This window comes from Schistocerca serialis, chromosome 6 (genome assembly GCF_023864345.2).
Source record: "Schistocerca serialis cubense isolate TAMUIC-IGC-003099 chromosome 6, iqSchSeri2.2, whole genome shotgun sequence".
In the NCBI taxonomy this organism is placed as follows: domain Eukaryota; kingdom Metazoa; phylum Arthropoda; class Insecta; order Orthoptera; family Acrididae; genus Schistocerca; species Schistocerca serialis.
The window spans coordinates 604,536,815-604,561,581 of record NC_064643.1 but is presented as its reverse complement, the minus strand read 5'-3'; positions in this window follow the sequence as shown (position 1 = coordinate 604,561,581).

The window sequence follows — 24,767 nt, the reverse complement described above, 5'->3', positions numbered from 1 at the left end:
TTGATCCTTTGCAAGTCTTCCCACATTTCGCTACCATTTTCGGGCTTCACGACTTCCCTGTAAACACCATCACCTGCGAACAGCTCACAGTGACATTGACATCTACCAAATAATTTATACACAGGCCCGCTGTTTCCATGATTTGGCAATTTAAAAAAAAAAAATTAATTCTGTGGCTTGTTGCCCTTCCTGTGCGTCATCCATCTGTGAATCGTGTAAACTTTATTCTCTTTTATCGTATTTCAGCTGTTCGTGTGTAATATTTTTTGAGGAAGATTAAGGAATAGTCGAGCATTTGCCCAAACGGGCGTGGAAAACCGCCTAAAGGCGAATCAACGGTCGTTAAACAGCCATGCAGATTCGTTCTGTGCCTGGCTCACCTGCCTTTCTCGCGAGCAGGCTGCTCTGAGATAATTATGTAATGGTCTGAAATGAATATTTATATATTGACAACTTACGCCTAGTAGTAAACACTTAGGCTCATAAACACCACGTGTTCAATGAGATGTCAGTCTCTATGCATATATTATATCGGCGCATAAAATTTTGCTGCTACAGGTGTCGCAATAAAAGTCGACCACAGCAGAGTGCTGTAAATGATAGAGGTGACTGTGCGGTCTTATGAGTTTGGTCACAATTCAATCGGTCTACCGTGTACTTTCTATAAGCTCGTGATAATGATTAGCGGCCTTTAATACACTATTATACTGCAGTCGCCTTGTGAGAGGCCTCTGCCAATGCTATGGACAACGCCTTGGAACCGATAGTGAAAGCAAGGTCACGCGCTCACACACACGCACACACATACGTATACATACGGCACGCGCTGACATCACATCCTGGTGCCACCGAAGGAAACCGTGCCAACAACCGCTCTGCATCCTTCCCGGCCTCGAAGGCATGGACAGAGGCGACAGTCGGTACTGGTCACCAACGACCGCACGCCAGTGTTATCTTGCTGTTTCATAGTAGTAATACTGCATTTTCGTAGACGTCACTTAAATTAGACACTTGAGATGTCCATGTGGCCACAAAGACACGTTCGTGCTGTCGAAGTTGCTCATTACGCAAGGTCATAGTCACATTTTCACATAGCTGCGTCTCTAAAACAATGACTCGTACATTCCGAACGTTACACAACATTCAAATAACAAAAGAAAACGCAATAAACTGGGATGTAAGCTTTTATGAATATTAAGTATCTTTTCATGAAATCATTACTTTTTGAACTTCTCTACTAAGTGCATAGTTGGGCATATGCGCAGACGACACCGTATGCATGAATATTTTTTTAAGTGGATGAATTCTTAACAAAATATATAGATTTTACTTGGAGAAACTAAAGCCAAGATCGTGTAACTGTTTCCCTGTTTATAAAAACCGGTTTCGACAGACTTTGCTGACCTGAAGATGACTGTCGAAACCAGTTGTTGTGAATAAAGAAATATTTATGCAAAAAATGGAAATGATCGTATGGCATTGCTGGACGGGAGGCCCCATGCGGGGGAGTTTGACCGCCGTGTTGCAAGTCCTTTTTAGTTGACGCCACTTCGACGACTTGCGGATCAATGATGATGAAACACACACAACACCCAGTACCTCGCCAGGAATCGAATCCGGGCCCTTTGCGTGGTAGGCGGAAACGCTACCTCTACGCTACGGTAGGGGAAATATTTATGCGATCTTGGCTTTAGAACGTTTTTACCAAAACATAAAGCAGGCAAAAAGGAATACAAACGTCTCAAAAACGAGATCGACAGGAAGTGCAAAATGGCTAAGCAGGGATGGCTAGAGGACAAATGTAAGGATGTAGAGGCTTATCTCAGTAGGGGTAAGATAGATACTGCCTACAGGAAAATTAAAGAGACCTTTGGAGATAAGAGAACCACTTGTATGAACATCAAGAGTTCAGATGGAAACCCAGTTCCAAGCAAAGAAGGGAAAGCAGAAAGGTGGAAGGAGTATATAGAGCGTCTATACAAGGGCGATGTACTTGAGGACAATATTATGGAAATGAAAGAGGATGTAGATGAAGATGAAATGGGAGATACGATACTGAGTGAAGAGTTTGACAGAGCACTGAAAGACCTGAGTCGAAACAAGGCCCCGGGAGTAGACAACATTCCATTAGAACTACTGACAGTCTTGGGAGAGCCAGTCCTGACAAAACTCTACCATCTGGTGAGCAAGATGTATGAAACAGGCGAAATACCCTCAGACTTCAAGAAGAATATAATAATACCAATCCCAAAGAAAGCAGGTGTTGACAGATGTGAAAATTACCGCACAATCAGTTTAATAAGCCACAGCTGCAAAATACTAACACGAATTCTTTACAGACGAATGGAAAAACTGGTAGAAGCCGACATCGGGGAAGATCAGTTTGGATTCCGTAGAAATATTGGAACACGTGAGGCAATACTGACCTTACGACTTATCTTAGAAGAAAGATTAAGGAAAGGCAAACCTACGTTTCTAGCATTTGTAGACTTAGAGAAAGCTTTTGACAATGTTGATTGGAATACTCTCTTTCAAATTCTAAAGGTGGCAGGGGTAAAATACAGGGAGCGAAAGGCTATTTACAATTTGTACAGAAACCAGATGGCAGTTATAAGAGTCGAGGGACATGAAAGGGAAGCAGTGGTTGGGAAGGGAGTGAGACAGGGTTGTAGCCTCTCCCCGGTGTTATTCAATCTGTATATTGAGCAAGCAGTAAAGGAAACAAAAGAAAAATTCGGAGTAGGTATTAAAATCCATGGAGAAGAAATAAAAACTTTGAGGTTCGCCGATGACATTGTAATTCTGTCAGAGACAGCAAAGCACTTGGAAGAGCAGTTTAACGGAATGGACAGTGTCTTGAAGGGAGGATATAAGATGAACATCAACAAAAGCAAAACGAGTATAATGGAATGTAGTCGAATTAAGTCGGGTGATGTTGAGGGTATTAGATTAGGAAATGAGACACTTAAAATAGTAAAGGAGTTTTGGTATTTGGGGAGCAAAATAACTGATGATGGTCGAAGTAGAGAGGATATAAAATGTAGACTGGCAATGGCAAGGAAAGCGTTTCTGAAGAAGAGAAATTTGTTAACTTCGAGTATAGATTTAAGTGTCAGGAAGTCATTTCTGAAAGTATTTGTATGGAATGTAGCCATGTATGGAAGTGAAACATGGACGGTAAATAGTTTGGACAAGAAGAGAATAGAAGCTTTCGAAATGTGGTGCTACAGAAGAATGCTGAAGATTAGATGGGTAGATCACATAACTAATGAGGAAGTATTGAATAGGATTGGGGAGAAGAGAAGCTTGTGGCACAACTTGACCGGTAGAAGGGATCGGTTGGTAGGACATGTTCCGAGGCATCAAGGGATCACCAATTTAGTATTGGAGGGCAGTGTGGAGGGTAAAAATCGTAGGGGGAGACCAAGAGATGAATACAGTAAGCAGATTCAGAAGGATGTAGGTTGCAGTAGGTACTGGGAGATGAAGAAGCTTGCACAGGATAGAGTAGCATGGAGAGCTGCATCAAACCAGTCTCAGGACTGAAGACCACAACAACAACAACAAAGGGAATTATCATACTTCATAGTAACGCAGCTGTCAGATTTACTTAGATTAATTCTCCATTCTATAGACTCCTAATGAGGACATCCTTACTGATATGAAACATGTAAGCTGTTGAATAACTCAGCCAGTAAAAGACTACAAAAGCACGTATTTGCTCACGCTACTCAGTTCTGTGCGTGTTTAAGATATGAATTGCGAAGCAGACAGAGATACAATTTTGTTTAATATTATCTGCCTTGTTTGTTTCTGAACAGAGAAATCATACAATCTGTTATTAGAAATTTACAGCAGTAAAATTCCGTTAATAACTCTACTGAGCAATCGTGTTCAGTTGTCCATCTGTTGAGTATTGGCCAAGGGATGCCACATCATACATCGAGTATCATCTCAGTGCCAGGCCTTTGCCAGGGTTGTGGTGGGAGCCTCGCAAGCGTTCTTAAGCTTGACATATCGAAATGCAGCCGTCGGCCACGATTAATCAGTTGGTCTATTGAAATTTATTTATTCACTGCTGCCCTCTTACAGGGCCTTTTTATATCCCTAGGGACACAGGCGAACTCTTGAAGGGCCAAGCCGAGAGGGGCGCAACGGACTCCAAAGTGCATAATTTATACAGAAGATGTCGCACAATAAATGGCGAAAACTGACACGAGCCGAAGTATGGGATAATAGACGAACGAATGTTTCAGTAAATAATGATGGACAAACGAGCAGTTTGCGAGAAAACTGCGAATCTATGTTTACTAGCTGCCACTGACTTAAAATGTTTTCTCAGTATGACTGTATTTCAAATGTAGAGTTTTCAGTTACGTTTACACTTAACTGGGCCCAAATTTCACTCAATTTTATGCAGCTTTGTGAAGACATCGCAAGTGGTCGTCTGCCTCGATTCCCTTTAAGTACGAGAGACGTTCAACAGGTAATACAATACTTTTTTTCTCGGCCGGTTTCTGACGCGGAAATTGTTGTGTGACGCCTTGGAAGATTCCAGCTTCAGCTCATACAGTTCGATGAAGTTGCGATACTTGGCAGTGCAATACGTAGCCTTCAAAATGGCTTCGGTAACGGAGGTGCTTTCCAAGCAGACACCTGTCATTGAGTTTCTTTTGGCGGAAAACCATAGCATCGCGAATATTTATAGGAGCTTGTAAAATGTGTGCGGAGACCTGATAGTGAACTAAAGCACTATGAGTCGTTGAGCTAGGCGTCAAGTCATCAACGCAACATGGTCGCTCAAACCTGTCCGATCTGCCGCATGCTGGCCGGACTCGCACAGCTGTGACTCCTGCAGTTTCGGAACGTGCGGACACTCTCGTTCGAAATGATCGATCTGATCTCAGTCAGACACCTTGCTGTTCCACTGGACGTCTCTGTTGGTTGTGCTGACACACTCATCCACCACTGGGGGTACTCGAAGATGTGTGCCCGCTGAGTCCCCCGCCGCCTAACAGAAAACCATAAAAAGCAACGAAGGGCCATCTGTGAGGGACTGCTTGCACTGTACAAGGCTGCCCGTGACAATTTCTTGTCAAATATTGTGACAGACGATTAAACAGGGGCTCGTCACTTCGATCAGGAAACGAAACTGCAATCGATGGAGTGGTGCCAACCACCACTCCTTATAGTGTCCCTTTTGAAATATTCAAGCCGATATAATTGAAGTAAATAATAAAAGGACTCTGAATAATATTATATGGACATAAACAACAAATTAACTATGAAAATGTATTAAATTAGCTTCAAACGAAGACTATATCGATAGCAATGTAATAAAAAGACATTAGTGTATAACATTCTCGAAACTAACATTATTATCTTTGTCATTATATATAAGAGAAAAAAGATATTTAAAATCACTTCGAGTTAGATCATTTCTTCTGCTGTATGTAAGGTACGCTTTCTATTGCAAAGCGGTAGCTTTTGTTCTATTTGTACTCGTACGCAGCGAATAATTCAAGTGTGTATTCTGTGCTTAGTGGAAATATATTTACAAAAAGTGAGTGCATTGTGTTACTTAAAGAACCCACGCAAACAATTCTTCCTGAATTAATTAGTGCAAGAAGTTATTTAGAATTTTTTCAGTCTCTGCGAAGCGAGCAGCGGTGATCTTTGACTGGCAACAATTGGCCGCCATTACGCGGCGAATTTAAATTTATTTTTGTGTGTAGCATATCACCACAGCCGCAGCAGAAAGAATCATTTCAAGTTATTCAATTAACTAAAGTGCAAAGTTTCACTAATTTTATTTCGTCAAAAAATGCATACCTTCGAAGATACGATTTATTCTAGGTCAGTGAACTTAGCCTGCATTACATTTCGCCGAAAGTATTTGAAATAATTTGTAGGGAGCCTGGCGCTCATTTGAGCCACAATTTAATACTTATCTTTGGCCACCTACAAATCAATATATATATATATATATATATATATATATATATATATATATATTCCCTTTCTTGTCTTTCACTTAATAATAATAATTGATAACCACAGAAAGGAAGAGATAATATATCCTCCGAAGAAAAAGTTGAAAACCCCACTGTTAGCCGGTAAAGACAAGGCGACTGTCTTCTGGGACTCTGAGGGGCTTATTGTGTTTTTGATGTCCTCCCTCATGGTGCAATGATCAACTCTGAAGTGCATTGTGCTACCCTTAGGAAATTTAAGAAACTATTTCAGCGTGTTCGGCGCCACAAAAGTGCAAACGAACTGCCGGTCGCTGTGGCCGAGCGGTTCTAGGCGCTTCAGTCCGGAACCACGCGGCTGCTACGGTCACAGGTTCGAGTCCTGCCTCGGGCATGTATGTGTGTGGTGTCCTTAGGTGTAAGTAGTTCTAAGTCTAGGGGACTGATGATCTCAGATGTTAAGTCCCATAGTGCTTAGAGCCATTTGAACCATTTGCAAACGAACTTCTTCTTCTCCATGACATCTCAAAACCTCACACAAGTCTGCGCATCCGAGAGGCGCTCAGAGAACTTAATTCGTCTATTCTTCCTCATCCACCCTACAGCCCGGATATCGCACCTTCCGACTCTACCCGTTTGGCCCAATGAAGAATGCACTCTGTGGGAAGCAGTACGTGGATGATGGGGGGGGGGGGGGGGGGGGTTATCCATGCAGTAAGACGTTGGCTCCGGCTTCGACCAGTAGAGTGGTACCACGCTGCCATGCAGGTCCTCCCTATAAGGTGGTGTAAGGCCGTCGCACTGAACAGAGAATATATTGAAAAACAGGGTTTTATAGCCAAAAGAGTGGGGAATAATATGATGTTGATGCATAACATGATGTACGGAATCCGATCAGTGGTGCGGGATAATATAGAAAGTTACAGGGACTCCATTACTTGTTTTCGAATGGCAAGCGCATATATGAAGATGTTATGATGTGTTTCATGTACAACACGGTCATTATGTAATTCTGCAGGCTTTCGTGGCCGTTGTCACTGAAGTTAAAATCTTCTGGGTTATTAGGCCGCGTCATATTTCTACTAAAATGATCTACGTTTCGACGCCTCTGCTGGGATCTTCCTCAGGATCTTACAGTGTCCACTACTGCTAGAACACTGTCAGAGACGAGTGTCGCGTCCTCTTAAAGGGGAGTTTTCTCGTGTTCCTGCTCAAGAAGTGATAGTACTGGTTAAAATTCATATGACTACCATTGGTGGGCCATAGTCATAGGTTAATATTCCCGCTCTGATGTAGAGGGCTCTGACATCGATTTTAATAACGTAAGTATACTGGCTAAGGAAACAAACATTTATAGAAGGAAAGGCCGAGAAGCGGATGAAATTTCCAAGAATGCATGAAATTTCAATGGAGAGGACTGTTATGGGCTTCCGGCATCGTGGCTCCCCGCTGTCAAGGAAGTGAATAAGCGGCCGCCGTGTGCGAGCGACATAAACAACGCGCTGCAAGTCGCCAGGCGGACAACAATATTTTGGGGAAACATTCCCACTCTCTTGCTCTGTCCGTTTCGAATCTACCCAATGATAACGACCAACCAATAGCAGTAGCAGGAATTTCAACTAATCCCCCTTTTCCAGTGTAAGTGTGGAAGAGTGCCTTTCTATCCAATGACGATGGGGCGCCAATGGTATCCATAGGAGGTTAGCCACCAACGCCCCATCTGCATCAGAGCGGGAATATTAACCTATGACTATGGCCCACCAATGGTAGCCATATGAATTTTAACCAATACTATCACTTCTCCAGCACGAACGCGAGAAAACTCCCTTTTATAAGAGGACGCGACACTCGTCTCTGACCATCTCCGGCGGTAATCCGGAAGGATAACGCTCTTCGATTGTGCCTTTCCGGTTCTAATCGAAGCGATAGGGTTTCAGGTGCCAGCCAGCCAGCCAACCAGCCAGCCGAGCAGCAGCGGTCCAGCCGAGCAGCAGCAGCAGCAGTAGCAGCGGTCCCGGCCAGCAGCAGCGGTCCAGCCAGCCAGCCCTCCCTCCAGCAGCAGCAGCGGCAGCAGCGGCCCCGGCCCCGTACGCGGCAGCAGCAGCAGCTGCGGCGTTCCTGCCAGCCATCGCCAGCGCCAGCGCCAGCAGCGTGGGACTCTTCGTCCGTCCCCAGTTTATTTCTCTCCTTTTCGTCCTGTGCTTTTTTGTTCATCCCGGTCGTCATGTCAGCCCCCACCACCACTGCCACTACTACCACCACTGCCATTGTGTACACGTCGCCCTCCGCCGCCACCACCACCATTTCATGGTGTGCCCAGTCACCCCCCGCTCTTTCCATCCCTCCTCTTCTCACTCTCCCTTCGCCCTCGCTCTTTGTCGCCCCCTCTCCAGCTTCTTCCTCCCACTCCTCTCCCTCTGATCCTTTCCTCCCCACTCCCCCAGCCTGTCACTGCAGCTCCAGCTAGGGTGGTGGCCACTGCCAATGCCCAACTCTCCCCATCGCCTTCGCCATCACCGCCACCACCATCGCTATCGCCGTCGCCGTCGCCTTCACCGTCACCATCTCTGGCGCCGACTGCTGCGTCCACTCCAGGACCTGCCACTTCCCGCCACCTTCCTATAGCTCCCGTCCCTCATGTCACCACCCACCCTTCTGTCGCCGTTAAACGCCCTAGTGGCACCACCACCACCTCCTCTTCTTGCAAAAAGGCCCCGCCCCGTCCTCCTTCCCCCCCCCCCCCCCAGGATGCCATGGATGTCTCCCCGCCTGGCCCTGCTCCCTCCGCCTCCTCCTCCTCTTCCTCCTGCTCCCCCCTCTTTATACAAATACCTCCTCTCCCATCTCGATCCTTCCCTTCTCGAGGCCCGGAGTCTCTCCCTCCTCCTCCGGCAACACTTCCCTGGTGCCCCCATCTCACTCCTCACTCCCAGATGGGATTCAGTTCTCATCTCCTCCCCCAGCTCCACCCTCCATACTGACATCCTCTCTCGCCTCCCCATCACCTGGTTTGGCCCCAATGCCTCCCTCACCCCTGCTCCTTCTCCATCTCCTACCCGCCAACCCCAACCCCTATGTCGCCCGCCGACCCTCACCGCCGTGATCATTTGGCTTAGTCCGATGATCACGGAGGAGGAGGTGTTGGCGGAGCTCAAGGCACATCCCACACTGGGGGTGCGGGCGGTCTGCCGCATTTTTAACTCGGCCGGCCCCACCGGCCTTATGCGGGTTTTCTCCGAGGACGCCCCCTCCATTGACCGTCTCCTCAAGGAGGGTGCCCTCCTCTTCAGCCAGCGCTATAAGGTCGACCCCTCCCATTCCCCTCCTCAATCCCTGTGCTGCCAGAGGTGTCTGTGCTATAACACGCACCCAACAGCCGAGTGCTGTGAGGCCCCCACCTGCCCACATTGTAGGCAAGCGCACTTCCTCTGGCAGTGCCCTAACCTTCAATCCCCTCCCTCCTGTAATACCTGCAATCTCCCCCATCCCACCTACTCCCAAAAGTGTAAAGCCCGACCCCCTCCGACCACTCCTGAACTCACCATCCCTGTGCGTCCTCCGGACGCCCCGCACCCCTCCTGGCAATTCCCTTCGTTCCCCCCCCCCTCAACTGCTGAGGACATCATCAGGTTCCTCACCATTGTCCTGCAAAATGTCCACCCTTTCCAGCGCCCTCACACCCTCCAACAGGTCTCCCTCGCCACCCATTCCTTCTTCCACCTCAAAATGTATGCCACCTACACCTACAACCAGGCCCATTTCACCTTCTCCCGGCTTGACACCCTCATCTAAATCCCTGTCATGGCGCAACAGCACCGTATCCTTTTCAACAACATCCGCTCCCTTCCCGCCAACAAGAACCTCTTCCTGTACATCCTTGCCACCCACCGCGTGGATGCCTTCCTCCTCAATGAAACCTTCCTCCAACCCCACCACACTGCCCACACGTCGCCCTACCTCCTTCACCGCTCCGGTAATCCCCTTCCGATTGCACATGGCGGAGTTGCCATTGGTCACCACCGCCAGATCTCAGTTTGGCTCCAACCTCTCCCTCCCGACCCCACCAAACACCTGATCCTTAGTCTCCTGCACCACCATCTATGTCCGCCCTAACGCCCCTATTCCCTTCGACTTCCTCTCCCACATTGACCATACCTTCTCCTCCTACGTGATAGCCGCCGACCTCAACATCCATAGTCGTTCCGCCGCCCAGTTACGGCCGTGGCATCGGTTCCTCTCCTCCCTTCAAGGCGACCTTATCCCCATCCCCCAGCACACCTGTCCCGAATCTAACTCCACTTCCGATGTTATCCTTTCCTCCCCTAACCTCCTTGGCCGCATGACGGTGGATGTCCTGGAGCCTATTGGTAGCGACCATCTCCCTGTCCTCCTCATCGTTTCAGACGGTCGTCGCCCCCCGCTCCGACCCTCCTAATGACCCTCCTTCCTGTTACCCAGTGTGGCTTTCGGCCGTCCTTCTCTTCCGACGACCTTCTCCTCCACCTCACTCATCTCCTTTCCGAACAGCTTAATTCCCGTCGCTCCGGAATCTTCCTCTCCCTGGACCTCGAACGTGCTTATGACCGCGTATGGCATTCTGGTCTCCTCTTCAAGCTCCAAACCTTCGCCCTTCCCATTAACTACGTCTGTCTGCCCGGCTCCTTTCTCTCCCACCGTCCTTCCTACGTCACCATCCATAACATGGATTCCTACACCTTTTTCCCCTCCACCGGTGTGCCCCGAGGTTCCGTCCTCTCCCCACTTCTGTACCTTTTATATACGGCGGACATGCCGCCGCCGTCACCCCCCGTCCACCTTCTCCAGTTTGCCGATGACACTGCCTTCCTTGCCCTTGCCCCCACCCTGCAGCGCTCCCAACACCTTCTCCAATCCCATCTTGACCAGTTCACCGCTTGGTGCAACCAGTGGTTGCTCAAGGTCAATCCCTCCAAAACCCAGGCGATCATTGTAGGCAAAACCACCCCTTCCTTCCGTCTCCTTGATTTCTATCTCACTATCTATGGCTGTCCTATCGCCCTCACTCCCACCCTTAAGTACTTTGGCGTCACCCTCGACCGTTGCCTCTCCTGGACCCCCCATCTCCGGGCAATCCAAGCCAAGGCACACTCCCGACTCCGTGTCATCAAACTCCTTTCCGGCCGTACGTGGGATCTGGACCCTTCCACCATACTCCACACCTATAAATCCCTCATCCGCCCATTCCTTTGTTACGCCTATCTGGCCTGGATCTCCGCCCCCCCCCTGCCTTTTATAAATCCCTTCAAATCCTTGAACGCCATGTTCTCCGCCTCGCCTATCGCATCCATCTCCCCTCCCCCACGCAGATCCTGTACGATCTCATTCCGTTCCCTCACCTCCTCCTTTTCCTTGAAAGGATACGGATCCTGTACACCTCCCGTAAACTCGATCCTCTTCACCCACTTGTCTCGCCCATCCTCTCCCACCCCGCCCGCTGCCGCACCTGTATTCCCACGTCCCACCCGGTCTCCATCTCTCCACCCTCCTTACCCTCTCCCAAGGTGGCTTCCGCCAGCTCCCCCTGCCTGATGATGTCCTCCTCCTCTCCATCTACCCCTCCTACCAACTTTGATCCTCGCCTCCCACATCCTGTGTCTTTTCCTTTGGGCATCCTCCCTCCCTTCTCTCTCCTTTTCCCCCCATCCTCCTCCCTCCACCCCTCTTCCCCCGGGCTTTCCCTCCCCCTTCCTCCCTCCCCCCTATCTCCCCTGCCCGTGGCATCTCTGCTCTCCCCCCTCCCTCTCCCAGCCCCCCTCCTCCTCTCTTGGCAGGTCCCTGGACTCGTACATGCTTAGTGAAAATTCGCGCGCCGGAGATCAACGCCTCGTGTTTCTGTGTGTGCCGTCGTTTGTGCTTAAGTGGTTCAGTGTTATTCGTTTTGTGCACCTCCGTTCGTGTGTGACAATTTTCGTCTATGTATGTCTCCAACTGTCTGAACAAATTTTATCTTGGACTCTACGCCCATGAATGGCTCCATGTATTTTCAAAAGTGTTTGTCTCCGTTTATATGCCCACCATGTTTTTCTCTAATTGCCTTCATTTGTCTCTTTTGTGTTTCTCTGTGGCCAAAGAGCGGCGTAATATGCTGCTGCTGGCCTGCCTGTAAACAGCTTTAAAATAACAGTAAAGAAAAAAAAATCGTCTCTGACAGTGTTCTAGCAGTAGAGGACACCAGAAGATCCTGAGGAAGATCCCAGCAGAGGGGTCGAAACGTAGATCATTTTAGTAGAAATATGACGCGGCCTAATAAACCAGAAGATTTTAACTTCAATACGGTCATTCTTCCTTGTGGTACTTTGATGCGGTCGACTCGAACTTTGACGGAGAGTACGCCTGCACCTTACTTTGTCGTGCATTCCAACACTGGACCACTGTAACAGCCGAATGTCCCACCAATACGGATATTGTACAATTCAGTCAACCGGCGAAGCGGAGACCCACAATGAGACCCCTTTCAAATTCTGTCAGGTGCTGATAACGCTGTCTCAAATGAGTACGCGGCATCTTCGTGTTCGTGACAGAGTCCGCTGACCACCTGATGCTGTCTACGCCCCTCGTAGGCCTGGTAACAACACTAAACACGAATATCACTAATGCGCTTGAGGCCGTTGTATTTGTAAGAGAGATCTGCAACTGTAATCATTTACATACCCGCGCATGGTGTGTACGTGTGAGTAGTTGCGTTGACGTCCGACCGTGACTTCTGGGCGCTTCACTTCCTATGCCAGGCAGTGTAGAAAAGGAACAGCAGAGGGCCAGGGCCTTTAACACACCCAGATGTCACTTCTGTTTCACTAGATGACTTCCTGTCAGATAGTGCGAACAGTGACGTTTCTGACAGGAAATCATGAATTCAGTCGCACAGCTGAGATGATACTGCGTGTGTCGTTGTTACTGCTGAGATTCGTATGCTGCTGTTCTCCACGCTACTCCATCCTTGCTAGCCTCTTCATCTCCCAGCAACTATATACCTCTGAACCTGCTTACTGTCTCCGTCTCTTGGTCTCCCTCTACGACTTCCCCCCCTCCCCTTCCCCATACTCTCCTCAAACACTAAACTGTTGAGTCTTTGATGTCACAGAATGTGTTCTGTCAACCAATCGCTTCTTTTAGTCGACTTATGCCACGAGTTTCTTTCCTCACCAGTTCCATTCAGCATCTTCTCATTATTTAGCCGATCTAGCCATCTAATCTTCAGCATTCCTCTGTAGTACCACTTTTCAAAAGTATCTTTTCTTTTTCTCTGAGTTGCCTATGCCCGACGATTCACTTCCCTACAAGGATATACTCTAGACAAATACCTTCAGAAAGGACATTCAAATTTTTATTCGATGTTTATAGGAGATGATTGTAGGGAAGCAATATTATTAGAAGCTTCTTCTGAAGAATGGTGTCGAAAGCCTTCCGGCAATATACAACTTGAGTCATCCTCTCAATAACACTCTTTACTTCTCATGAATAAATACTTGTATATCACAAAAACGAGCGTACGGCATATTTGTGGTTGTAAGGTTTGCTACCCTTATTACGTACTCTCAGCTAACGAAAATTTATTATAATTCAATTGGTCAAGATGAATAGGGTACTGAAATGAAATATTGCTCTTTTCAGACTTAGCTCATTACAAAGCCAACACGCGAATTCCGAGAATTAGCATACAGATCAAATTTTAAAAAAAGTGAAACAAAATACGCCGTGGCAGATGATGCTGATGGCTGGTAAAGTTATTAAGGGGGGAGAGGATGAGCTAAAATGATACCTACCTCAAGGTAATAGCAACAACGCCTTGTATCTACGTGTAGGGTACTGACGGAGATTGTGTACTGCTAGCTGAACATCAATTCCAATTGGTTGAAATACAGGGATGTAAGTCAGATGAAATCGCTGCAGTGAAGACTAAGTCCTCAGATAAAGATTGCTAATAGGCCCGGGCCGCCCACATGCTCATCACTAAACTGCCCAACAGGTGATGTGGAGACCGGCAGTAGGTGCGCAACTGCAAAGGGCACGACCAGGGTGCCCTCGCTCCGAGATATGCAGAGAACCACGGCTGGCGTGCCAAAGAAAAACCGACTGTCCTCTGTGGTGGCACTCCGCCAATTTGCCGAGCGTACAGCGTACCTCAGCCGAGCTGTCCACTCCACCCTCTATGGTGGACATCCACCGAACGCCACGAAAATCTCTCCTCTCTTACTCCCTCGGCACCAGATTCATGTGGAGTCGCTAAAAATTGTCCCCTCCAATGGCCAAGCTGCTGAGGCAAACTGTGCCAATGGCGTACTTACAACACTGCGTCAGAACTCCCGCCTAGACACAGCATAGCGGTTGTTGTTTCCCAGCCAAATGGAAAGTCGAATTAATTACAACTTAGAAGATTTATTCTGAAAAGAAGGTGAAACATAACTCAGCGTAATCACTGGTGTCCAGCTCCGTAGCCAAAGTTCATCTCCCGTAAGCACTACCACAGTAACAGCGTCGCACTGAGAGGAGACCTGCTCTGTACTCCAGGTGGTCCATCAGACGACTCCCATTCCGGGCCACGACGACGCCACTCAGTCACGTGGGGCTGCATCCTGATTGTCTCCGCCGACTCCAGCGTTATGACTGCTGGCATCTCTTGTGGCGCCCCCACTGTGAGCACTTGGAAGTATGCCGCGCTGCGGCCACTGCAGCACTGGCACACAGTGCTCGAGAAGGCGGTGGCCGCGTCTTACATCCGGCGACCGCGCTGTGTGAACGCAAGGCACAACACTGGTATTCTTCCAACGAGAACTTGTGCTGCCAAAATCTATGCTCTCCTCTGCTTATCTTGACGCCAGAGAAACGCGGGTGCGTTCCCCAGAGCAATTATAAGGCTCAAAGCCAGTTTATTAGCCGCACATCTGAGGTGTTCAATCCGCCTCCGGAATGCAGGCCGCGGCCGCGGCCGTTCTCCTGCTGGACGAGAAGCCACCGCCTGCACTCACAAACAAAGCGGTCAGACTTTTGCAGAAGCCCAAATGCTTTCCTGGAAGAGCCAACGGCTATTTCCTTCACGTCTCCCGTCCTGGCCACATCTCCCTGCCGTCCTCGCTGACAAAGAAAGAAATTCTAGTGCAACAACTTTTATTGCTAGCGACAAACAAACTTCGTCGTTTCCTGTCATACCAACAATTAACTCGTCCTGATGGCCCGCTACCTAGCTGACATGACTGCAATGTCTTTGCGGGGACTACATAATCAAAAAGCTCTAAAAGATGGCGCGCCCAAAGGGTCGCTACTTTTCATGATATCTGTTCTTTCGGACATGTCTGGAAGAACAGACAACATTTTGATCCAGCCATTATCAATCAAGACACAAAGGAATTACGACATGTGGCTGATAGTGTGCATTGCTTTACATCAAAAGAGGAAATTAAAATTTGTGCCGGACCGTGATTCGAACCTGTATCTCCTGCTTGCTAAGCTAGTCAGAATATATGCCTAGTAAAGCGGAGACCTAGGTTCGAATACTGGTCTGGCACAAATTTCCAACTTTCCATATTGATGTAAATCGATGTCCACTAATTCCTTGACAGTATGGTATCCCAAATGGGTTAACTCGCCTATAGTCAGGTAACATTACAGACAATCATGCGAGAGACGGACGCTACATGTCGGACCAGGTTTAAATCCCTCCCTTCTTTCATCTTCACACAGCGGAAACACTGCATTACACTACGCAAACACCAATTATAGTCACCTAACCTCAACAGATACATGCCTAACAAAACTGTAACACTTTGCGAAGAGAAGGTACAGTTGTTTGCAAAAGAACAAAAACCCTTCAAATTAGGAGGCTGAACCTACCCCTCAGGCTTTTCCAGCTAACCATGCCATACTACTTTCATTCATCCTGATATCACAGCTCTTTGTACAGGTAAATTGTTGGGGTTTTTTCCGAGTGCAAATCTGTAGCCTCAGTGAGACTGAAGTTGGTTTCATGTTCCATGCCTCATTTTGTACGATAAATTGTAATGATGTGTAACGACTTATTTTGCATTCACATCACAAATTAATTTGTAAACATGGCTACATGCTGAATATTTATAAGCTTTGCTTTTATTTTCATTTTTTTGTGCAGATATGAGTTAGTAATTTCTACCCATCCCATTTCCCACACACCACCTTTTACACACTACACTAGAAACCCCTCCACTGGAACAGAAAGAGTTGTCAACAACAAGCTTTTTCAGTTTGTTTTCAAATTTTACTTTGCTGTCTGTCAAACATTTTATATTACAAGGCAACTGATCAAAATTTATTGTTGAGTCTTGTGCACCCCGTTTTATGCTAAAGACAACCTTAATGTGGAGCACTGAATGTCTTTTTTCGTTCTCCATCAGATTAAGGCCTGTGTTTGATACTAGTACCCATTTCTTGGACAGGAATGCCATTTTTGCCTGTGCTCGTCTGCTTTTGATGTCCTTCTTGTTCCATCCATCATGGGTTATTTTGCTGTTTAGGTAGTGGAATTCTTTAATTTCATGTTCTTCCTGATGATCAATCCTGATGTTAAGTTTCTCACTGTTCTCATTTCTGACACTTCCCTTTCTTTTCATCTTTCTTCGATTTACTCTCAGTCCATATTCCGCACTCATCAGACTGTTCATTCCATTCAGCAGATCATGTAATTCTTCTTCATTTTCACTCAGCATAGCAATGTTATCAGTGAATTGTATCGCTGATATATCCTTGCACCTCAAATTTTAATTCCACTCCTGAACCTTTTTTTTTATTTCTGTCATTGCTTCTTCGATGTACAGACTGAACAGTAGGGGCGAAAGACTACATATATCCCTGTCTTACACCCTTTTTAATCGGAGCACTTCGGTCTTGGTCTTCTACTCTTGTTGTTCCTTCTTGACTCTTGTACATATTATATATTGTCCATCTCTCCCTAGAGTTTGCGCCTATTTTCCTCAGAATTTTGAACATCTTTCGCCATTTGACACTGTCGAACGCTTTTTCCAGGTCGACAGGTCCTGTGAACGTGTCTTGATTTTTCTTTAGTCTCGCTTCCATTATCAGCCGCAACGTCAGAATTGCCTCTCTGCTGCCTTTACTTTTTCTAAAGCCAAACTGATCGTCATCTAATGCATCCTCCATTTTCTTTTCCATTCTTCTGTATATTATTCTTACCAGCAACTTGGACGCATTAGACATTAAGCTGATTGTGCGATAAGTTTAGACTTGACAGCTCTTTCAGTCTTCGGAATTGTGAGGATGATATTTTTCCTGAGTCAGATGGTATGCCACCAGACTCATACATTCTACACACCAACGTGAATAGTCGTTTATTTGCCACTTCCCCCAATGATTTTAGAAATTCTGCTGGAATCTTATGTATCCCTTCCGCCTAACTTAATCTTAAGTTTTCCAAAACTCTTTTAAATTCTGATTCTAATACTGGGTCCCCTCTCTCTTCTAAATCGATTCCTGTTTTTTTCTTTTATCCCATCAGACAAATCTTTCCCCTCAGAGAGGCCTGCTATGCACTCCTTTCATCTATTCACTCTCTCCTCTGCATTTAACAGTGGAATTCCCGTTACACTCTTAATGTCACCACCCTTGCTTTTAATTTCACCGAATGTTGTTTTAACTTTCCCATAAGCTGAGTCAGTCCTTCGACTACCATTTGGTTTTCGATTTCTTCACACTTTTCATACGGCCATTTCTTCTTAGGATCCCTGCACTTCCTATTTATTTCATTCCTAAGTTGCTTTTATTTCTGTATTCCTGAATTTTCTGAACACTATTGTACTTCCTTCTTTCATAGATCAACTGAATTATTTCTTCTGTTACCCATGGTTTCTTCGCTGTTTCCTTCTTTGTACCTATATTTTTCTCTCCAACTACTGTGATTGCCCTTTTTAGAGATATCCGTTTTTCTTCAACTGTACTGTCCACTGAGCTATTCATTGCTGCCGTATCTATAGCCGTAGAGAACTTCAAGCATCTCTCTGCATTCCGTAGTACTTCATTATCCCACTTCTTTGCGTGTTGATTCCTCCTGATTAATCCCTTAAACTTCGGTCTACTCTTCATCACTACTACATTGTGTTCCGAGTCTATATCTGCTCCTGGGTACGCTTTACAAGCCAGTATCTGATTTCGGAATATCTGCCTGACCATGATGTAATCCAGCTGAAATCTTTTCCATCTCCCGGCCTTTTCCATGTAGGCCTCCTCCTTTCGTGATTCTTGAATAGAATATTCGCTATTATTAGCTGAAATTAATTGCAGAACTCGATTAGCCTTTCTCCTCTGTTATTTCTGGTACCAAGCCCATATTCTTCCGTAATCCTTCCTTCTGCTCCTTCCCCTACAACCGCATTCCAGTCCCCACCCCTGACTATTAGATTTTCAGCTCCCTTTACGTACTGCATTACCCGTTCAATATCCTCATATACTTTCTCTGTCTCTTCATGTTCAGCTTGTGACATCGGCATGTATCCCTGAACTATCGTTGTTGCAGTTGATTTGCTGTCGATTCTTATGAGGAACAACCCTATCACTGAACTGTTCACAGTAACACGCTCTCTGCCCTACCTTCCTACTCATAACGAATCCTACTCCCTTTACATAATTTTCTAATTTTTTTTTATATTACTCACCAGAAATTCTTGTCTTCTTTTCATTTCACTTGACTGGCCCCAACTGCATCTAAATTTAGCCTTTGAATTTCCCTTTTCAGATTTTCTAGTTTCCCTACCACGTTCGTCCTCAGCTCGTGGTCGTGCGGTAGCGTTCTCGCTTCCCGCGCCCGGGTTCCCGGCTTCGATTCCCGGCGGGGTCAGGGATTTTCTCTGCCTCGTGATGACTGGGTGTTGTGTGATGTCCTTAGGTTAGTTAGGTTTCAGTAGTTCTAAGTTCTAGGGGACTGATGACCATAGATGTTAAGTCCCATAGTGCTCAGAGCCATTTGAACCATTTTGAACCCTACCACGTTCAAGCTTCTGACCAGTGGCAGTTTTACACACAAGCCCACTAGGCACGGGCCTACGGGCGGCACCCTAAGGGGGGGGGGGCAGCATTTTTTGCTCTGTACTCATTCTGACCTTTTATATTTTAAAATAACTGTGCTTACAAACGACAAAATTTTTTAATATTGTCAAACAACTTGCTAGTTAAAATAATCCTTAAGAACGAAATACAACAATACAAGTTTGAAAATATACACAGTTTACTTGGTAACTGAATGGAAATTTAACATTGGGTTTCTGTCTGGTATCATCTTCATGATTGCTCAAAATATTTTGAAGTACGCTGTCAGGACGGCAATCTACAATAGAATGTTTGAAACGTTGTTATTCCGAGAATGTTGTCGGCTTCTACTTAACCCTACCATATTTTCCCCGTGAAAATACCTAGAGCCATGAAAAACTGTGATAAATTAATCAGCAGTTTCTTAAATATTGTAACATGTGTGGACCTAAGTATGTAAAACCCGACTCTACTTAAGTTTCTTGTAGAAATTACGGGGAAGTATCAAGTCAACCCTCCATTACTGTAATTAATGTGAAAGCTCTGTGGTGTTCAGTACCTGATCTTTGATTTAATGACACCCGTTTAACAAAACGTGTTGCTACTGGGAATGTTTTACATTTTTAAACACATGTTTATACGAAAATAACATAAGCCGAATATCTAATAATTTGTGAAATACACTTCACAACAATTTAAAAATTTTATTTATTTACTTAGTTACTTTTTTGGCGAGAAAAGAAGAAGAAACCAACTTTCGTTTGTCTCATTTATTGTGCTGCTGCCTGCACGATATCAAAGTTCCTACTCTGAGCAATCAAATAGTACGTGGCATTGCAAATTTTATATGAAACTTCTTAACTAAGCTTTTTTTCTTCGAGGAAAGGTTATTTTTATTTTATGTTGGAACAAAAGGTGCATTTGCGTGTAGACATAACAGCAGTATTTACACAAATGACAGCACACGACATCAACTGCCAACAAGACTACTTAAACTTTGTAGTCTGTCTTCTCTGCCCACAGAAACCGCTAAAATGTTATAAGAATAAGTGGGATAAGAGTCGATCCAACACACCTCACTGCAAGAAATTACGAAAATTATTTGCTTTTTAAATTAGAAAGACAATGTCAAGAATATTCAGAACAAATTTGCGTCCCAGCTAAAATTCCGTCGACACGGGAAATAGAAGCCAAAAAAGGGACTGTCACGTTTTCTTTACGAGACGACTTCCAGCCAGCAGGTGTGCTTCTACTGTTCACCGACAACAGAGAAACAGGCGACGATGAAATTAAATTTTTCTGCATTGCCGTTCTTTCGTAATCCGAGTTGGTCAGTTCATCGCTCCGTGTTGAAAGGAGGGCCGTGCTCGAGGGCCGTGTTTTAAAGTAAAAAGCCCATGTGCGGTGTAGTACGATTGGAACTGCATACAATCTTTCTTTCTTTCCTTTTACATTTTTTTTTTTTTTGCTTTTGTTTTGACTGTTGGTTGACAATTTTGTAAGTGCCTTAACATGAATAACAGCGAAAAAAGCAAAGGTGCAAAATTAAGTGGGGTGATATTTCGGAAATTATGGAAGGAAAGATGAGAACGAGAAGCCAATGACCTAAAAACGCTTGGCAGAGCAGATAAATTTTTCGCAAAAAAGTTGCTGGTTCCACTTACGAGTTCAAGTAGTGCGGATGATATTTCTGACACTGCAGCTGTTCTAAAAGAATAAATACAGACGAAACAAAAGTTAAAAATGAAGAAAAGCAAATTGTTCCTGATTTCGAGTTTCACGAAAAACTGTGTCGAGTCAGACATTACAAAATGATAAAACCTCGTAGTGATGATCCTGCAGAATGGTATGTCACTGACTCTTACAACATGGCATTAATCAAATTATAACGATGATTTTTCTAATTCAAGGAGATCCATAGGCGATAAAACCAGATATTTGAACAAAAATGTATTTTACCGTAAACCTTTAAATGGTGAATCAACTTTGCGTGATTTTCTAGTATACTCCTGTAGGACCGCTGCTGTTTTTTGTGCCCCATGTAACCTGTTCGGGGGTAAGGCCGCAAATGCTACTAATGGTATTGCAGACTGGAAAAATATTTCTAATACTTTACTCATCATGAGAATTCACTTGAACACCAAAATTCTGAGTTATCACTCTTAACAAAAAAAAGTCACTTGGAACAATAGATAACCATTTCGAGTCATATGTTGAGACAGAAGAAATGTACTTGCACAGTGTGTTGAAAACGGTGTTTGCAGTAGGGAAGAAGCTAACAAGTCGTGGATTTCCCCTACGTGGACGCGTTGAAAGATTCCATTCCGTACATAATGGTCAATTTATGATTTCTCTTGAACTTATAGCCAAGTTTGATTCATGTCTCGTAGAGCACATTGAACGATATGGAAATCAAGGTCAGGGACATACAAGTTATCTTTCTTCAACGATCTGTGATGAAATAATAGAGCTTCTTTCTGAACGAATAAAAAGACTTACCATAAGTGAAATAAAACAGGCCAAATATTTCTCTATAATAGTACATTCTACTGCGGACATTTCACATATTGATCAATTAGCTTCCATTTTAAGATATGTGAACGAGAATGGTGAACCTGTTGAACTTGTGTTTGTACCAAATCCGGTACACAAGTCGGAAAACTTAGCTGAGGACGTACTAAAAGTCCTGTCTACAAATTCCATTGATATTGCTGACTGTAGAGGCCAGTCATATGACAACGCAAGCAATATGTCAGGACCCTACACTGGCTTGCAGGCACGCACTAAAGAACGAAATCCGAAAGCGCATTGTGTGCCTTGTGCAGCACATTCTTTGAATTTAGTCGGCACTAGTCCTGCAAGCTGTTGTCGGGAAGCAAGTCCATTTTTCAGTGTAGTGCAAAACCTTTATAATGTTTTCTCTGATTCTACACAGCGCTGGGATAAACTTCTTTCTTTCATGAAACCAAGAAGCAAAACGGTAAAAAGCCTATAAAAAATACGTTGGTCAGCAAGAGAGGAAGCCTGTATATATATGAAAAGTGGGAGGGCGTTATCAATGCCCTCACGCACATTGCCAATAATACGTTCGAAAAACCACTTGTGCGAAATGAGGCTTCAGCTTTGTTGAATCAACTCAGCAGACTACAAACAGTACTCATGATGCAAGGACATACTCCAGAGATTTGATAGTGTAAATCTGAAATTGCAAAGTGTAAATATTGATACTAAAATAGTGCATAATTATATGAATCACTTGTAGGATTTTTTGCATCTATTCGTGGCATGTTCAACGATTATGAAAATAAATCCATGGAGATTGTGACTGATATAGACTATGAATGCACCTATAAAAGATCACGAAAACGCAAACTTCATGATGACGAAGAAGCGGATTCTCAAGAAGTTTTTCTGACTGGAAGGGAAAAATTTAGATTCAAAACGTTTCTCCCTGTACTCGACAACTTGTACACCGAATTAGTGAGGAGGAAGGAAAGCTACAGAACACTGTTGGACTCTTTCACAGTTTTCAGTAACCTTAAGAACAGTTCACCTGACGATATTGCAAAACGTGCAGCAAAACTCCAAGCGTCATATGACACAGATTTCGAACCTTCCTTCCATAGTGAATGTGTGCATTTCGCTGAACTTTAGAAATCTTCTGAGATTAGTGATATACCAGTCAAAATGAGTAAATTATTACGAAAAGAGAGGTTACAGTCCGTGCTTCCGAATGTTGGCGTTGCTCTTAGAATATTTCTATGTACGGCACTTACAAATTGTTCAGCAGAACGCTTGTTTTCGGCTCTTAAAAGACTGAAGTAGTACCTACGTCTACGTTGTCTGAGGAGAGATTGAACGCCTTCTCCATTCCTCACATCGAAGCCGACTTCCTGATAACCGTCTGAACTATGAAGACATGATCAACGAGTTTTCTGCCGTCAAAGCCAGACGCAGACATTGCTGACTGGTGAGTTTGTTTATTTATTCATATTACTTTTAAAAATTTAAGATTATAATGTGATTTTTATTATAACTTAGAGCACTTTGATTGGATTTACAAACTACGTATTACCAGTTTATTTTACAATTGTCGATGGCAGAATGCGGAACTAAACGTCGTTTACGTGCAGACGTGACTGAAGGCGCCCGAGAATACTAAACAATGTCCTAATGACCCAGGCCTCTCGTCGCCGTACAGTCAAGTCACACTGATATTGTAGTATATTACAACTGCTGCGTTTTCCTGACGTCGGATAAAATGTATAGTTATCGTGGAAATATACGTTATTGGAGAGTACGCTCAGATGAAAAAGCGTTAATAAATAACGTAGTACAATTCTGTCGATAAATACGTAAGAGCTTTGCTAATACCGTTAGGAAGAGCTACGGTGAGAGCAGTAGCTGCAGTATAAAACTGTTCGGCCTTTACATATATTGAAGGTGTTGTGTACATTTATTATGCAGCATGTAGCTACACAGACCCTAATGCTTTACACGTCAACTAATAGATTATAAAACAAATTTGATTTTTCCACACTAGTTTATAAAATTATGTAATAGCAAATCCAGTTCTGTGTTTGTTCGTCTGTATTTAATTATTAGTTCGTGCACTGAAATCTCTATTTCATTTTCATTTCTTACGCTTTCCTATAGATTCACGTATTAACACCGAACCTGTTTTTTTATCTGCTACACATTCAAGTTATTAGATTGTAAAACGACAGTTTAATTTTAATTTTGAATGCATCTCTGTAAAAGTACGTATTAATTTCAAATGTATGACACGTTCACTTCAATCTTTAGAACGTAACACAACTTTTTTATTTTCATTTTCAACGGTTTCGTGTAAAAGAACATATTAAAAGTGAATGTATAACAAAAATCCGTTGTCTCCTACACGTTCTGCTGAATTTTTAGGCCGTAAAAGAAAAGTTATTTTCCTTGTGCTCGTTTCTGTTGTCTTTCGACAGAAGAATGTTTAAGACAGTGCTGTTTTAAGTTTGTTTTATCCGATGCCACCGGCCGGAGTGGCCGTGCGGTTCTAGGCTCTACAGTCTGGAGCCGAGCGACCGCTACGGTCGCAGGTTCGAACCCTGCCTCGGGCATGGATGTTCGTGATGTCCTTAGGTTAGTTAGGTTTAAGTAGTTCTAAGTTCTAGGGGACTGATGACCTCAAAAGTTAAGTTGCATAGTGCTCAGAGCCATTTGAAACATTTTATCCGGTGCCGTACACCAAGTACAGTTCAGGAACCATATTACATTTTGATTGGGCGCGACTAGACTGCTGACACGTCCTTCAGAACAATGAATAGCTGAGTAGGGAAACAGCTCACAGCGCTCCACCCCAAAACGGCAACTGTGAAGTGATCGGGTAATAGTTATTACTTAAAACATGTTTGTTTTGGGAGGGGGGGGGGGCATATAATATGGTGTGCCTAGGGGTTCTTATTTTTTTTTTTTTTGGTCATCAGTCTACTGACTGGTTTGATGCGGCCCGCCACGAATTCCTTTCCTGTGCTAACCTCTTCATCTCAGAGTAGCACTTGCAACCTATGTCCTCAATTATTTGCTTGACGTATTCCAATCTCTGTCTTCCTCTACAGTTTTTGCCCTCTACAGCTCCCTCTAGTTCCATGGAAGTCATTCCCTCACGTCTTAGCAGATGTCCTATCATCCTGTCCCTTCTCCTTATCAGTGTTTTCCACATATTCCTTTCCTCTCCGATTCTGCGTAGAACCTCCTCATTCC